Source organism: Ambystoma mexicanum, chromosome 12 (assembly GCF_040938575.1).
Source record: "Ambystoma mexicanum isolate Mex_15411 chromosome 12, UKY_AmexF1_1, whole genome shotgun sequence".
In the NCBI taxonomy this organism is placed as follows: Eukaryota; Metazoa; Chordata; class Amphibia; order Caudata; family Ambystomatidae; genus Ambystoma; species Ambystoma mexicanum.
Window position 1 is genome coordinate 840793724 of NC_090936.1, and position 17835 is coordinate 840811558.

Here is a 17835-nt window from a genome sequence, read left to right on the forward strand (position 1 = left end):
ACATACCCACGTGACAACAAAATTCAGTTTGTCAATATACTCTTTGTCAAACTTTCAGAAGTTAAAAGTATAGGACGCTCAACAGCTTGATTTCTTCTCTTCAAAGACATGTATGTACGCAGAGAACAATTTTCTCTAACTCTTGCATACGCAGTCACGATTCATAAATCACAAGGTCTTACCCTAGACAAAGCAATGATAGATATTGGTAACACAGTCCTTAAAGAAGGCATGAGCTACGTAGCACTATCACGCTTACATACACTTGACGGTGTATTTCTAATCAACTTAGATGCAAGTAAAATAAATGCTGATATTCCTTGCATTTTAGAATACAATAGACTTCGCTCACTATACACTCCCCATCTAAACACATATTCTGTTCCACAAAAAGTAAAACATTATAAAAGAAAAATAAATCAAACAGAAAAGCAACAGGATGTCACTGCAAATCCTCCAAAGAGAGTAAAAGAAAGTAATATTTCATCAAGTGCCACAAGCAAAAAAGAATCAATTAGGGAAAGTAAACCAGGTACTTCTTCAAAGAAGGAAGACAAACTCCAAAAAAAGCAGTCAGATACAGAACTACCTGGTCCATTTAAAATCTCAAATATAGTTGGTATAAGTTGCTGCGCAAATATAGCAATGAATATTCTATTTCAATTACCACCAATTGCTAAGAACATTTACTTACACAGTACAGACCCATTGTGTTTGCAAATGTTAGTACTTCACAGAAATGCAGCAAACAATCCTGACAACACGTATAGTGTTTATGGAATAAGACAACAATTGGACAACTGTGCTGCAATGGTGAAAGTCACTATAAACTCACAGGAAGATCCACAAGAATTTCTAATGTACTTACTACAAGTACTGGAAAACAAAAACTTACCTATACATGAAATCTTCCAGATTTCATACATGTGGAAACATACATGCACTCTCTGCAACAATGTGACACAAGAAGAAATCCCCAATGAACGCTTAGTATGTATCAATACCTAATTGTGAATCCATTCCATTTCAGCAACTTGTACAAAATGCAAACCATGGTAGATTGTGTTCTACCTGCAATTCAGATAATCGCTCCATGTTAGTAATAAAAACACATAGTAAATACGTAATACTAATGCTTCTACGTTACAATGCAGATGGTACCAAAAACAACTGCAGGCTGACTGGATTCGCACATGGTCAAATATTACTTGGTAAGAAAACCTTCACAACAATAGGTATAATCTACCACGCAGGAGCCACAACCAATTTAGGGCACTACACTGCATATATAAAAAAGAAATGTGGATGGTTTCAATGTAATGTAGTACCATAACTCTAAAGCAGAGATTACCAGCAAATCTTACAAACGCTTATTTAATGTTCTTAAAACCAATATTTGATAACTAAACTGTACTTAACCTCAAGTAAACTGGTAGTAAAAAATATAAACTGTTAGAATATTCCAAAAGCTATCTAACTGCCCAAAGATTCTACAACAATTAATCACATAAATGAATACCACTAAATTAGAGCAAAAAATAGACAATTAGAATATGCCAATTGGTATCTAACTGTCCCAATATTTAACAATATCCAAACAGATAAATTAATACCACTAAAATATATCAAAAAATAGACAGTTAGAATATGCCTACTGGTATCTAACTGCTCCAAAATTTCATAATATCCAAACAAATAAATAATATGTTACTGCTCCAAAAAAATGCAACAACCCAATGTATAAAGCATTAGCCAAAAACAACAAATGAACACTGAAAACAAACAAACAAATAAACTGTAGCATAACAGAAAAAGGGTATTTTTTTAATCCAACATGGATTTTTTTTCTCCCACAGACCCAATGATTTTAGCAACGAACACAGAAACTGAGCATATTGCACAGTACTCTGGTTTGTAATCTACTAAATATGAGGGTCCAAAAAAAAAGACATTTTGATTATACAATGTAAAAAGTCACTACAAAATACTAATACTAACATGCTATTTTCTTTTATCACAGACATTAACAAGAAATACATGTACTCCAGTTACTAAACCAAACAGTAAGTATATTATACACTCTATGCCCTGGCCACAACCATCACAGCATATCACACCCATAGTATCTTATAACTTTGTTCCTTATGAATTTGTTTTTGACCCAAAGTTATGAGCAACTATAAATGTGATATGCTGTGGTGGTTGTGGCCAGGGCATAGAGTGTTGGGTGCATGGACAATGTATACAAATATGAGCATATACAGGGAAGGTATAGTAATACAAATAAAACTATGAAAAAGTGCTGATAACTCTAATGTTTATCTTCATGCACAGAAAGGCTTGCTCTCTTTCAAGCCTGTGTCTTCCGCTATATACATGTTTAATATGATATGACTTGACCCTAAGTTTACAACTATAGAACCTTTTCAATTTTTACTTCCTGACTGTTACTGAAGAAAACTATGTGGCTTAAAGGGAAAAAAGGGAGAGCCAGCCATGTGATGTCATCAGTGATGTCATCAATGACATTTGTTATGTCATCTTTGATGTCCTGGGTGTTAGTGTTAGCAGTGCACGGTGGCGCGAGTTATGGTTGCTATATTACCATAACTGCCGAATTTCAGGGGTTTTTCGGTTTTACTTTGAACCATAACGTCCCTTTAACAAAGTTTTTTTACTGAATTTGATAGGTTTTTAGTAGCGCAACTTAACCATAACATCCCTTTAACAAAGTTTTTTTACTGAGTTTCATTGGTTTTTATTAGTGCAACTTAACCATAACGTCCCTTTAACAACGTTTTTTACCGAATTTCATAGATTTTTAGTAGCGCAACTTAACCATAATGTCCCTTTAACAAAGTTTTTTTACTGAATTTCATAGGTTTTTCATAGCGCAACTGAACCATAACGTCCCTTTAACAAAGTTTATTTACTGAATTTCATAGTTTTTTAGTAGCACAACTTAACAACAATAACTTTGACTTTATGTACATGTAATATGGAACATACTGAACCCTTTCTACTGAATTTGATGGTCTGCGGACATGTTCGAACAACAGTACCACCACCTAAAAACTCTGGGGGGGCATGTGTAATTGTTATATCATAACATAAGAACATTTAACAAATTCACAAAGCAGCACACATACAGAGTATATGTAGTAATACTTAAGAAATGTAACCCATATATGTAACTCACTAACCATTCATTTAAATACAATATGTTCTAAAATGGAATATACCAAAAGAAGATAAAGTGCCTTCCAACGTAATTACCTCACAGACACTCCACAACTAAGAGCAAGACCAGACGTACAGACTACTCATCACATACTTTCCTGAAAACTTTCTGTATTAGATAAAAAAAATATATTACTTTTTTGTTTTCTCACAGAAATGTGTAGTACTCTGGAGTGGCTAGAGGAGCACACTTTACTATATAAACCAATTAATAAATATTATTTTGTATACATTTAACATATACATTTTCTTTTACAGACCATACAAAAATTGCCACTACCACAGAAAAAGAAGCGGTGGATAACACATTAACCAAAAAATGGAGCAACTTATGGCAAATTTTAACGATTTAAAGAACTTTGTGGAAGATCACCTAAAACTACCAACAACATACCATTGTCCCACCTGTACTTGCCCCCCCTCACCATATGCCACTCATTTAACCTCAAACCCTCTCCACGGACAAAAACATTTTGATGACATTTCCATCCCTTCTTCACCTGATCCCAATTATGTTGAAATCCCTAATTCTCCTGTTTTTGTTTCTGTTTCTTCCCCACCTACTCAGTCATAAATTGTTTATATATGTCAAATAAAGTTACTTTTTTATATTGTGTTGTAATTACTTTCAGTTCTTTGTGTTAAAACCAATTTAGGTGTCCACGGACAGCGCGGTTGTTCGGAAATGTTCGTAAATAAACGAAAATGTAAGTGTCCTGAGGACACTATATCTGTCCGTAATGTTCTCATGCAAGTTGAAACTGTTCTAAGAACACTCGTACTGTCCTGAAATGTTTGTAAATAAACGAAAATGGAGGAGTCCTTAAGAACACTATGCCTGTTCGTAGTGTTTGCTAGCAAGTTGAAACTGTTCTAAGAACACTCCTGGTGTCCTGAATTGTTTGTAAATAAACGAAAATGGAGGTGTGCTGGGGACCCTATGTCAGTCCGTATTGTTCGCAAGTAAGTTAAACTGTGCCTAAGAACAAACGGCTGTCCGTAACTGTTCGTTTTACGTGTGCCGCACTTTTAATTAGTTCAGGACCCGAACACTTTCCGTAGAACATCAACACGCATGCGCAAAACAATGTCCGTACATTGGGTGTCCTGTGGACGGCCGCTTCCTTAGCGAACATGCTCACAAAGCAATCATGATACCGCGCCCACGCTGATCGTGTATTCTGAATGCGGACACTGTTCGTATCCCTGAACAGTTTAAAAGTACATTTCCAAGTAATCCACAATATTTCTCATTAAAAACTCACCATACCACAAATCCCACATACTAATCCTAAGTTTCCATATAGTATTTGTGACTTTTTGAAACTTTTTTGGTGTTCGATCTGTCTTGCGGATGGCGCGCATGTCCGCAAACCATGTACAAGCGCCCCTATAAAAGACCACGCCATAGAGCTCATTTTCATTGTGTTTCTGGCTATTGCACAGAGCACACTGCATTTTGCTGTATACTTTGCAGATTTTGAGATTTCCATCTCCAAGACGATAACATCCATGGCTCCACTATTGCCATCTGGTGCTACATCTGCCTCAGCACCACTCCCACCCCCTCCACCACCACCATCTCCAAAGGGCCTGAAGAGGGGAACAGGATTGAGGATACAGATGAGGAAGAAGAGGATGACGAGAATGAGGTAGAGGAAATCCCTACTTCCCGCCTTCTGCGTGATTCTTGGGTGTGGCGGTTGTTTACCATTCATGGGAATGTTCCCAAGGCTCATGCGAACCGTGTCACCTGCAATGAGTGCAAAATGGTACTCAGTCGCGGGAGGCATGGTGCGTACAGCTTTGGGACCACGACCATGAAGCGACACCTGAACTCATTCCACACTGGGGCCATTCACCAGGTTGTACCTTGCGAAGAGCGTAGTAGGTTGATTACCTCTACTTCATCCTCCATTTCTGATCCTGTCACCCCAAGGAACACCTCCGTGGGACAGCATCTTCCTCAAGCTGCCTCACAGGCCATACAGAATTCTGATGACCCTTACCTTTCGAGGGTTACAGTTGTATGTATGTACTGTGACACAGTACTCTGCAGGGGGGAGGGACTTCGAGTGCTTTTGAGACTATCATCTCAGAGCACGAGAAGACCTGCTCACTACCCAAATAAAACTCACTCTACATCTTCCTCTCTCAGCTCGCCCTTTCTTATCCCTGTGGTTGGTGTCCTCCCCTTCCCCTCCTTTCCCCTCCTATCCTAGTGTGTCGTGTATAAAAAAACAAAAAAAAATACAAAATAACAAAAATCAAAAAGAAAATAAGGCTCTTTTCAGAGCCGCCTTTCACAGTTAAAAAATAGAAGTGAAGATAAATAAAGCAGGGCCCTTTGTATATCTTAAAAGTCCGTGGACAGTTTGCGAACATAAAAAAATTGGGGTGCTACCCTATTGTAACCATCGCATTTTTCTCTGGGAGCAAGTGGTGGCTCTTAAAAGATCCTTTGGGAGGTGTTTGTATGTCAAAAATTATAAATACTTAACACCTACTTCAAAATGGATGCTGTATTTCTAAAAAGGTTTGCAATGCATTTTGTACATTTCTCAGAAAAATCTCATTGCCAGCATAAGTAAGATGGACTCCATCTCTGCGAAAAATGTATGTACTACGAAACATAATATTTTCATTGTGAAAAGAGGACATGCCAAAATCACTTAGGAAGGCACAAACATCCTTATTGACATTACGCCTTGCTTTCTCCATTTGTGGACCACATGAGAAAGAACAAAGCCACATTTTTCTCTGCGCAATCCGTGAAAAAATTACTTTGGAGCTTGGAAACATGTCCATGATCTTCTGAAGTCCTTCTTTCATTGCAAATTGCAAAGAAATTCCAGACACATGTCCTAAACTGTTCCCTCCACAATGAATTACAATTATGTCTGGATGTTCCTCTATCTTCAAAGTTGCACAGAGAGGTAGCAAGTCCAACCACTTCATTCCACGCACTCCATGCCAGTGCACTTCCACATGTGGGAATCCAAGATCTATAGATACTCCACAGCTTTCTGCATGCACCTTCAACCAATGTATCCACAAGTCTCCCAAAATCCACACAATCTGTTTTTGAAACACTCAGCCATAGCTATCTGTTCTTCTCTCAGCAAAAAGAATATCTGAGAAAACCTCTCCTAGCACAAAACACTCACTAAACTTTACTGACCAATCCCTTGCTACATTCAATCTCATTTGCATGCCTCCCCACCCCAAATTCCCCGGATGTAATACGCGGTGTCCTAGAACTACCGCAATGTCCGTGAACATATTGTAACATGGACAGCCCTTCTACCATTTCCACTTCACTCTCTGTACCATTCCCTCATTGGATGTAGCTAAGAAATCACATGACCATCCACCAATCAAATCCAAGACCTCTACATGTAACTGCATCATCATAGATCAGCACTGCAAATGTACGGTGAATCTCTCGGAGTACAAGTCTCATACCATTGGCAAGCAAGATCTATGAGAAATACTATACAAGTCTCCAAGATTTCTACTTGCAGCTTCGTCCATATCCATATGCATGAACACAAACTACAGGTATGCATATTTTCTATACAGTACATGAACACATTTTCTAACCGACTTTTACCTTGTATAATCTGTAAAATGAATCTACAATCATTTTTTCATTGTCCTAAAATGAACTGTGACTTACAAACCTTTATACCATTTAATTTCTTCATACACACACACGCAAATAATGTTAAACCAACATTTTTGAAATAAAATATATAGACTACATATAATCAAACAAAATCTCAAACAATAATATTTGTACAAACACATAATTGGTTTTAATTTTTTCAATTTATATAATTACTTACATTTATATAGGACAAGCAGGCTATGACATTGACTCACTATTACGTGGAAAAGCTTAGTTACAGAATAGTGGTATACAGTGGTACATTAAGAATTTCACAAGCCATAGTAAAGATATTTTCTTTCCTACAGTTAGTCATAAAATAGTTTTAATGGTTTTGAGGAAGGCGCTGAACATTTCAATTTAAAAAATCGATGTCTAAATTAAAAACAGTGCTATATACAAAAAAAATACTAATTTCTTTCATTTACAATTGCAGTGAAGACCACTCTCCAGAAAATAAGCAGCCAAATTTGAAGTACAAAGAACAACTAATAAGCAAACTGCACATTTTAGAAAAAAAGTAAGTAAAATGTTACCATAATATTTGAATTATTACTCAAACACACTGTAAGGTTAATTCATGCTATTTCTGTGCCTAAAAATAGAGATTCTGCACCATTCTGACCAAAAATCCCCCCGTCTTAAACAGTGATTTACTGGCAGAATTGCCCACAACTTCCTATTTTTCAACACACAAATACCCAACTCAGCCGCTAGAATTTAGATGTTGTAGAACAAACAACTGTTTTAATTGTATAGCTTTAGATATACTATGTATACTTCTCCAAACCACTGGCTTATTTTTGTTCTGAGATCTGAATCCCAGTTTAGTAACACATTAATTCAAGAATACCCATCCCTTGTAGTTGTACTTCCCAAAGCACAATCACACACCATTACATACATCTTTATCATCTTACTCACTCATGCACACAACACACATGCATTCCAGAACACCCCAACCATTACCTTCTGTATTTTTTTCAACAGACCCTAAAGAATACCTACCAAAAAGCAACTCCGTAGAAAGGAACACAGAAGTAGAGCAAATGAAAAGAAAACTCTCCAACATAAACATCCATCTATAGCAGAATTTGTAAAACAAATTTGAAACACAGCAGCTAATACAGTCATGTAGTGAAACAGAAGAAGTTTCTAGTACAAAAACTTTGCCTCCTCTATCAAAAAGTAAAACAAACCAAAAAACAATTAACAGAAAATCAACTATCACTACAAATAAAACTTCTTCTATAAACCTTGATTTAGTACAAAGTAAGCATACTAAGAAAAGTATTTTGGCCAAAATGTTCCGTCACAAAGTCCTTCAAAATCTTATGAAAACAGGAGAGAAACCAGGTTCAACACTTCAAACCTATCATAGAAAAGTAATCTTAGAAGCGTTGATAGACAGTGCAATTCTTCTCAAAAGAAAGTTATTTATTTTAGTGTTAAACAGAATAAAACCAAGACTAATATTCATAATCAGTAGCAATGTATTATTGTCATACCCTTTTCTATGTTTCACTTCTTGTGAGGCGAGAGTATAAGAGAGCACATGCACTGGGCTGCTCAAAGTAGGAGCATTGGTAGCAGTCAAAAGAGAGTTCAAAGGATGCACAGTTTCTAGATACCAGAATATTGGGGCAGTGTAATAAAAATGCAAAGCGGTATCATAATCATTAGCATATTATTCCTTCCGAACCAAGTCTTTCTTGCAGTAGGCTTAATCTCTATCTCTATATCATCAACAGCATCGGTGCAGGAGGGAGCAGGAGCGAATATAGGCATTGTCTGTAATGTTTGTCTCAGGAAAAGTTTTTCAGTGTCCGTCTGGGAAAGTTTTCCACAGCAACATATGTTAGCAGCAAAGCGATCAGGCCAATCCAGGCTAGCCTGCATATAGATGATAGCAAGCTGATGTGAATTTGCACAGAGCTCCAAAAAGGCAGGAGCAGGTATCAGTTTGATTGTGTCGGTACCATATGCCCCTGCTTGTCTGTGGCAGGTTGCATTGGTCCTTCCCTTTTCAATGGTAGCACCGGGAAACCGCGTGTCAGAGCTTTCAATTTGATCTAGCTTGATACAGTTCATACGCTCCTTTTCCCTAGGCCTCCGTTCTCAGCGTCATCCGTGAGCTAGGAACAAAGGAAAAACATAAGCTGATCATCTCCGATTTTGCAAACGTAGATTGTACCTCACAGCTCCAGGTACAGTATGGTCGATGAACAATGCACTCTCATTTCCAGATGCAAGATCAGTGCCAGCTTGCGATGCAATGAGTGATGATGAGGCAGCAGTCGGACAAAGTTGAGGCACCTTTGGCCTTTCAATATTTGTTGCAATCTCCCCAGGCCCTTTCGTGAGCATAGGAAGCACTACTGACAGAGAACTGGTGAAGATATCTTTGTGATCGAGTGCAGCTGTCTTTCTTTTGATTGTTCGGATCATCAAGCTCTTTCTCATGTGGCAAAGGAAATGGAATTCTTTTTGTGTGTGTTGCGTGGATCCAATGCTTGCGTCCATTCACTCGGACGGCAGTCTGCGTAGCCAGTAGCACCTGGAAGGGTCCCACCTAACGTGGTGCAAGTGAAGATTTTCTTTCAAAATTCTTGATCAACATCCAGTCCCTTCCAGGCTGCAGACAATGTCCTGGGCCGGTGTATCTGACAGGAAGAGCCTCCTGCACCTGCTGATGAATCAAATGCAAGTTTTGAGTCAACTGTCTACAGTAATCAATAAGTAATGGGAACTCTATATCCCTCAACTGTTTCGACCAAGGGGTCGTTTTTTTATTGTATTTAGTTAATTAATTAACTTTTACAATATTTTCTTACAAAAAAGAATAAAATTCACATAATCATTTTGCAACATGAATTAAAACATGAATAGAAATATGAATAGAAACATGAATAGAAAACACACTTTCCAGATACAAAAGAAATACAAATATAAAATGCAAAAGGTACAAAAGTACAGAATTGCAACTAAATAATTAAACACAGTTTAACACGTAACTAGTTGCTACTTCATCTGAATTCATTTCATATCATCTTCAATGTCGACTCGGACTCATTCACATGAATATTATAAGTTCAAAGCATTCAAGAAATTTGCAGTTGCAATTCTGATTCTCACTAGCCGAGCTGAGACAACTATTTTCCATCTTAAATATTGATTTACATCAGCCAAGAAACAGTACAGATTTGCAAAGTGTGTCATTCTCATTGAAACCAACTGAGAGCTTTCAATAATAAGATGTTTCAAGGTTTCCTTCTCATTATTCAACCGAAAAATCGACAAATATTTCTTGATTCTTGAATTATGCGTCTTTCGGCTAGAACAGCCAGAGATGGACTTCTTACTAGATAGGACGACATGGTTCGATATTTTCTGTCTATCATACAGTTGCCATCGAAATGTTTATATGTTAAACAACGCTCTCTTGTTTGAATCCAGTCATTGGTAAAGATCTGCAATTTGACTTTAACCGGGTTACTTACAAGGAGTTCAATTGTTACATTTGTAGTAGCTAATATATGTCATATGCTTTGCAACCTTTTTTTGGCAAAACCATGATCAGACAGGAGCAAGTAAGATGAAATGTCTTCAGGAAAGTTCTAGTATCATTATGCATGAGACATTTTCTAAATAGGGCACACAAGCGCCACTGGTATTGCGGTGCCAAGGAAATCAGACCCAACTCATAATGGATCCACACCACTGGAATCCTTTGAGGTAAATGTAGTATCTGCCTCCAAAATGAGGCTTCTAATTTATCAAAGAAGTATCCCTCAAGTGGTTCCATTGCTTCCATAACATAAAGCAACACATGGGTGCATTTTTGGGTGTAATATGTCCAGGCCGGCAAGATGGAACATTTGCTGTACTTCCTCATTATGATTTTTGTTTGGGATATTGAGGTTTTCAGTTTATGTTGCAATATTTGTAGATGACCGAGATTACTTTGGCTCATATCAATGGTAATGCCCAAAGAAACATATTGATTTACAACATTGATTCGGGTGTTTTGTATGGTCCAAATCTTTGTGTTGCGCGTTGTTATTTTCGGGGCATACATAACAATTTTTGTTTTCCCGAGATTTATGCTCAGCAAATTGGTTTGTATGTATTGAGTCAAAAGAGTTAGTAGGGTCTGTAAACCCATCGGCCTCTTGGAACAGAGAACTAGATCATCCGCATATAACAATGCAGCTCAGGGCGTACCATTTAGTTGTGGTGCGTCTGTTAGTTGATCTTCAAATACCTCTTTGATATCATGAATGAAGAAGCTGAATAACACAGACGCCATGATGCATCTGTGTTTCAAGCCCCTAACTGTTTCAATTGCTGAGGAAAGAAGCCCTTCTGCATTCAGTCTTATTCGTATGGATGTTTGTGAATGGAGTGCGTAGATGATATCTTTCAGTGTTTCAGGGTAATTTGCTTTAGATAATTTAGCCATTATTAAAGGCTGTGAGACCGAATCAAAGGCTGCATTAAAATCAACAAAGGCTAAATAAATGGGCTGTTTGGTATGCCATGCCTGGCTCTTAATAGCATTTATACATGTCAAATTAATGCTAGTACCCATGCCTGGTACAAAGCCTGTTTGATTGGGGTCCCGTTCTTCACCAGATTTAGTCCAAGAGTTAAACTCTTGGAGCACTATTCCTGCAAAAATCTTGCCCGGTGCGTCGAGCAGTGCAATGGGCCTATAATTACATGGCTTACATCTGTCACCCTTCTTAAATATAGGTACCACAATTGAAGTGCGCCAAGAATCCGGTATACTTCTATTGTGTACAACAGCTCTGAACATTTTTTCAAGGATGATTGCCCAAGCAGTTGGATTTGCCTTGAACATTGCATTGCTTAGACCATCAGGTCCGGCAGCTCTGGAACTACTAGATCTCCCTATTTGTTCTTGTATTGATGTTAAAGAGAACTCTAAGTTCCATGTGGTTGCTCTGGGGAATTCATGATTTAAATCTGATTTGGTTGTATCTCTATACAGTTCAGAGAAATGGTATACCCATTGCCATTCTAAGACGCCATTAATGTGGCTATGATTTTGTTTGTCATATTGTGCATTGTTTAGTAGTGCACATATTTCTGCAGTGCTTTTATTTTCAATACTGCACAGCATGTATTCGCTATCTGCCTGAAACATAAGGGCCGCTCTTCCACGAGTCCAATTTCTGAATTTGGTCTTCGCTTTTCTGATGGCTTGTGCTTGAAGTTTGCGTGGTAGTAGCTGAATTGCTCGTTTTTCACTTATCCACGCCACTTTCCTATCTGTCACCTCCTGGTCAAACTGATGTTTGTGGTGAAAGGCCTGTGGATCATTTTTGCTGAACACCATTCTGTATTTGTTCATGGTACTGATGTATGGAATTTCGTTCTAACCACACACATCTAGATCATTTCCTAGCATGTATAAGGTTTTGTCGGTCCACCTAAATCTGGTTTTGGCATTGTTGACCGTCACACTGTGTGTCATTCTTCTGTTGGAAGTAGAGGCTTTCTGTGGGGACCATGATCAGGTTAATGAAAGCAGATGGTGGTCACTGTTAATTTGTTCTACAATTTGGAATTGAGTAGCTAGATTGAATACGTTTCCATCTTCATAGATGTAGTCAATGATATTACCCGTTTTGCCATGATGCCAAGTGTTCTTAGGTGACACATCTCCTGGAAGAAATCCATTGGCCATTTTGAAGTTCCTATCTGCCATAAACCGGATCCACCTTTCAACTTGCTCAGGTCTACTTTGTTTTTGGCTGGATATGCAATTAAGATTAATATCCCCTAGAACAATTGTGGCCGAGATATCTAATGCGGCCACGATTAGATCCAGGGTGATGTTGAAGCACTATTGAACGCATCGTATGTAATGCCCGCCGGATTCCTGTACATATTTATTAATGCAAAGGATGAGTGCTGTAAATTGATCTTTACCAGCTGAGGGAAATCATTGGGAGCTGCCCAAGGCTTGATAGTTAACCCGCTACTTTGTTTGACTGCACTAGCAATCCTGAGTGGGTCTGCCCTTAAATGCCTTGGCTTCCGGTAGCAAGATGACCTCATGGTTGTTCCAGAGAAGGATGTTCCTCAGCCATGTTTCTTGTAAATTTATGATGTCATAGTCCTCCAAACGGTTTCCTTTCTCTAACTGTAAGTGGGTACATCCACGGGTGTTCCAGGAAGCGAGGCGGATGTTCTGTAGGCAAATGGCTGATTGTTATGCTCTGTGATGCAACGTGGACTCCGATATAGCTGTTTGATAAATTTGAGGCACATGTTTAGGAGCCTGGATCGGTTGTTGATCTAATTGCCCTCTGGCATGCGGATCTTGTGCGATGATGAATCCTAACTTGAATATCTCCATCTTTGCTTTCCACAAGGCATTCAGCACAACTCTCGATGTTAACCATAATCGTACGATCGAAAGATCCTCATTGTTCAAAAATTCAATTTGGTCGGTGTCTGTGGTTGATACATCTTCTAGCTCGGGAATGTCTCCAAATATGTTCAGAACACTCGTTCTACACAAGTCGAATGTTGAATACGGGGCTGCACGGCATTTCATGATCAGTGAATATCTCCTTTCAGTTGTTTTGCTCGGTGGTTCCTTTTTGTTGACTTTATTCAGACCGTTCAAGGTCTTGTCTCGCAGTTGTTGACTCTTGGTATCTGTGATCTGTGCATCGACCTCTTTTGGGCGATCGGAGTGTGGCCATTCTTCACGACCATGTTGTATTTGTTCGAGGCCACTATTTGTCACTAGTGCCATTGAGTTGTTCTGTTGGGGGCCTTTGAATCCACTACTGTGTTCCGTTTTCCCAAAATAATCATCTAAGCAAGATTTGATTGACATTTTGATGCGCATCTGTTCTTGCAGCAGATGTCTTAAGGCTTGTGTTGGGATGTTATGATTCGTATCTTCAGTCGTAACTGAAGTAAGTCCAACCCTTTTCTCATGTACTATGAAGCAGTCGGGTTGAGTACTTATCTTGTGTAAAGCCATCTTGTTTGCGAGTGATTCTGGGTCACTCATCTCTAGAGTTAAGTACTGGTTTTCAGAGCTTTGCATTGAGGAAGAAATAGCACCTAAACTAACATTACCTGGTAGCTGTGGTCTGGAAATCTCACTTCTTTGTTGTGTGTTTATGCATGCATCAACGGCTTCCCGAGTAGATAGTCTTTGTTCAGCAAGTTGAACTTCACTGGGCTTCAGAGATGGTTCTCCATAAATTGCTTTCATTTGATTAATTAATAGCGGCTCAGTACACAATTCACTGTCATTGAAGTTATTTCCCACATTAGTGTTAACCACTGATGGCTGTTTCTTACTCAACAGTACTTCAAGCAAGGTAGCTTTATCCGGTTCTTGCGGCTGCTGATTACTGACGATGTTATCTTTTGTTTTCAAAATGTTCAGATATGCTTCAACTTCTTTTCTAATATCTTGCCTACGTTGCTCATAATACATGTCATCATTTGGATCGTTAATTAGTTTTTTCATTATCATAAGATCTTGCACTGTTTTTTGTTCTACAAGTACTTTTGGGCAAACATCTTCGGTTGCCACTGTGTGGATCTCATTCTCCAAACTGGCAGATTGCTGATGTTGATTTAATGCATTAAGTAGGTCATTTAGGAGTGAATGTGTTAGTGTAAGATTTCCCAGAGATGTGATAGGAGCATTTTCGCACGCATTTTCACAACAGTCTTTAGCAGCGTCCAATTTATTCCCTTCCGCTTCATTTATTTTGTTCTTTCGGACTGCTGGTGGTTGTTGTTGTTTTTTTCACCCTAATCCTGATTTCCGCATATTCACTGTGAGCTTTTGTTTGGTCTGCTGCACTTTTTTGTTTTTTGCAAAAATTTCAAAATGTCTTTCATCAGTCTGTGTTTGATTTATATCCTGTGTGTTTTCCTGTGAGTTTGACTCTATGCTAATCCAAGAGTTATGTTTTCTTGACTCATTTTCTGCATGAGGATCTGAAACAGGCTCTGAAGGTAACTCTGGTAATGTGATTTTTTCAATGAATGGAACAGCTGTGAGATTCTCGACCACAGGTCGCGTGCTGGTTTCTGCTGTTTTTACACCGGGAGATGTTTTGACCTCGTATATCATTTTCCATTGCTTGTTTGTTTTTGGATGCTAATTCTTCTGCGATCCAAATTGAAATGCCTTGTATTAGCTCTATTTGCTTTGTTAGTTTTGTCTCTAGCGTTTCAAACAATTTAAAGAGACTTGCTTTGGTCATGTTTACCGCTGACAGGGTAATTTCTAGCATAGTGGGAGGCACTGGAGATGCTACATGTGGCTCTGATCGAGGAGCTGTATTTTGACGTGGGGTAGGGTGCACGAAGGATAGAGCTGGAGACCCTTGAAATACAGAGCCATTTATGCTAGGAGTTGAGGTAGTGCAAGTCTCGGAGTCGGATGAGAGGTCATAGTCATCAGCATGCAATGAAACGTCAGGTATTACATGACTGGTGTCAGGGCTTTCATCGACAATTCCATGTGTCGGAGTTTCAGCTGGGGGCAAATGAGGCGGTACCCAAGTATTTCCCAACAATGTTTCATCTAAAACTGCTGGAATCTTTTCGATCTCAGCCTCTGAGCTGTGAGACTCCGAAGCCTGCAACCTTGAAACAAGGTTACATGGCGGTGCAGCTGTTTGTAAATTAATATGACTAGGGGGCACATTCAGAGTTGGAGGGAGTAAAAAGGTGTCTGGAAAAAACTTTTGAATATCACGTGAGGGAGTAAGGGAAGAGCAGCGAGTCACTGGTGTGAGCGTTATAACTTTGTGTGATACTCACATAGAACTACCCTCCTTTGCACTTGCTCCACCCCCTCCCCTTCTTTGAGGCACAAGTAAGTCAGCAGGCATGTCTGACTTTAGTGAATAGAAGTGCTGCAACATGAGTACGGCTAAATTTACAAATACTGCTCAGCGTAGGACCCAAATAGTGGCTCAATTATTCTTGGATACGAATAACAATCACAAATCACTGCTTGTATACAACACGTCCACTGAGCTTTAACAGCTCTGTTTGTCAGGCTTAAATAATTGTTTAAATAAGGAGAGGGCCGAACTCACGAGCTCACAACGCCGCAGCAAAGTGGCAAAGTGGTCCTTTCCGGTCCTTGCCTCGTTGCGCGCGTATGTTTCAGGTTTATAGAGAACGCCCAAAAAAGGGGCATGGTCAAACAATTAAAGCTTAAAACAAGTAAAATATATATAATTAGCATCTCTCCTTAAGTAAAATATATATATACAGGTGATGCAAGTCCTTTTTAAGCCGTTCACCTCTTGTAAGGCAGCAAATTAGTCCAAGTAGAAAAACGCTGGGAGGAGGCTGGAAGATACGTCTGTGGCAAAGTGGTCCTTTCCGGTCCTTGCCTCGGTGCGCGCACGCTAGTGCAGGCACGTTTCAGGTATATAGAGAACACCCAAAAAAGGGGCGTGGTCAAACAATTAAAGCCTCTTGTAAGGCAGCAAATTAGTCCAAGTAGAAAAACGCTGGGAGGAGGCTGGAAGAGACGTCTGTGGCAAAGTGGTCCTTTCCGGTTCTTGCTTCGGTGGACGCCAAACATTTGCTGGTCTCTCCATCACGATTGCATAAGTGGAGAGACCAGTCCTTGCCTGTACAGTTGTTCTCATGCAAAGTAAAGCTAGTGGTAATGCATCGGGCCATTTCAAATTTCTCAAAGCACTTCATTTTACTGATTTTGTTTTTCAAGATACCGTTCTGACGTTCCATCAAACTGGCACTCATCGGGTGTCTGGGCGAATGGGATTGTTTATCAATCTGGAGACCTGCACAAATTTGCAATATCATGGCCGCAATAAAGTGTGGACCGTTATCTGACCATATGACTCGGGGTAGCCCAAAACGGCAGAAGTATTCTTTTAGCATGACTTTAGCTGTGGACATAGCTGTACAATCTTTCAGCGGACAGGCCTCTACCCATTTGCTAAATGTGCAGACCACCACAAGGACATACTTATAGTTTTGGCACCTCTCCATTTCTATGAAATGAAAATGGATGACTTCAAATGGCATAGACGGAGGGCCAAAACTTCCTACTGACATCACTGTTCCCATTCCAATGTTATGTTGTAAACAAGTCATGCAGTTCTGAACCAATCTTTCAGCAGTTGTTCTAATGTGTGGATTCTGCCATACAGAATCCAGGTGTATCATTTTCCTAGCACATATGTGTGTTGGACTGTGGGCCATAGTGACCATTGCCATCACATAGGCATTTGGTAACATCCATTTGTTATTTTGTTTTTCTACCCAACAACCTACAGAATCTAATTCTGCCTGGCCCTCAGACCAGTTTTTTTATTTTATCTACAGTAGCTTCTGCTTGCATTTCCTTAACTGTTGCAGTTCCATTCTCTATCATGCAGGGTACTTCTTCTATTTTTTCAACATACATTTTTGTGTGTAAATCAGTGGCAGTTTGTTTTGCAATTTTGTCTGCAAATGCGTTTCCCTTTCCAACATTAAATGTTACTTTTTTATGTGCTTCACATTTCAATATTGCTAATCACTTGGGAATTGCAAGTGCTGACAATAGTTTCACTATCAAAGTGCCATGTTGGATTTTGTTTCCCTGTGATGTCAAGAAACCCCTTTCAGCCCATAATCGACCAAAATTTGTGTACCACCCCAAAGGCATACTGACTGTTAGTGTATATGTTTTTCATTGAGGTTTGCAGAAATTTCACATGCTCTTGTTAACGCTATTATTTCTGCAGCTTGTGCTGAGTTATATGGGATTCTTTTGCTTTCTATAATACTTTTCATTGTAGTGATGGCATTAGCAGCAGTTGATGTGCCATCTGGTAATTTAAAGCAAGAACCGTCACAAAACAGTTCTCCATCTGGCTCTTTCT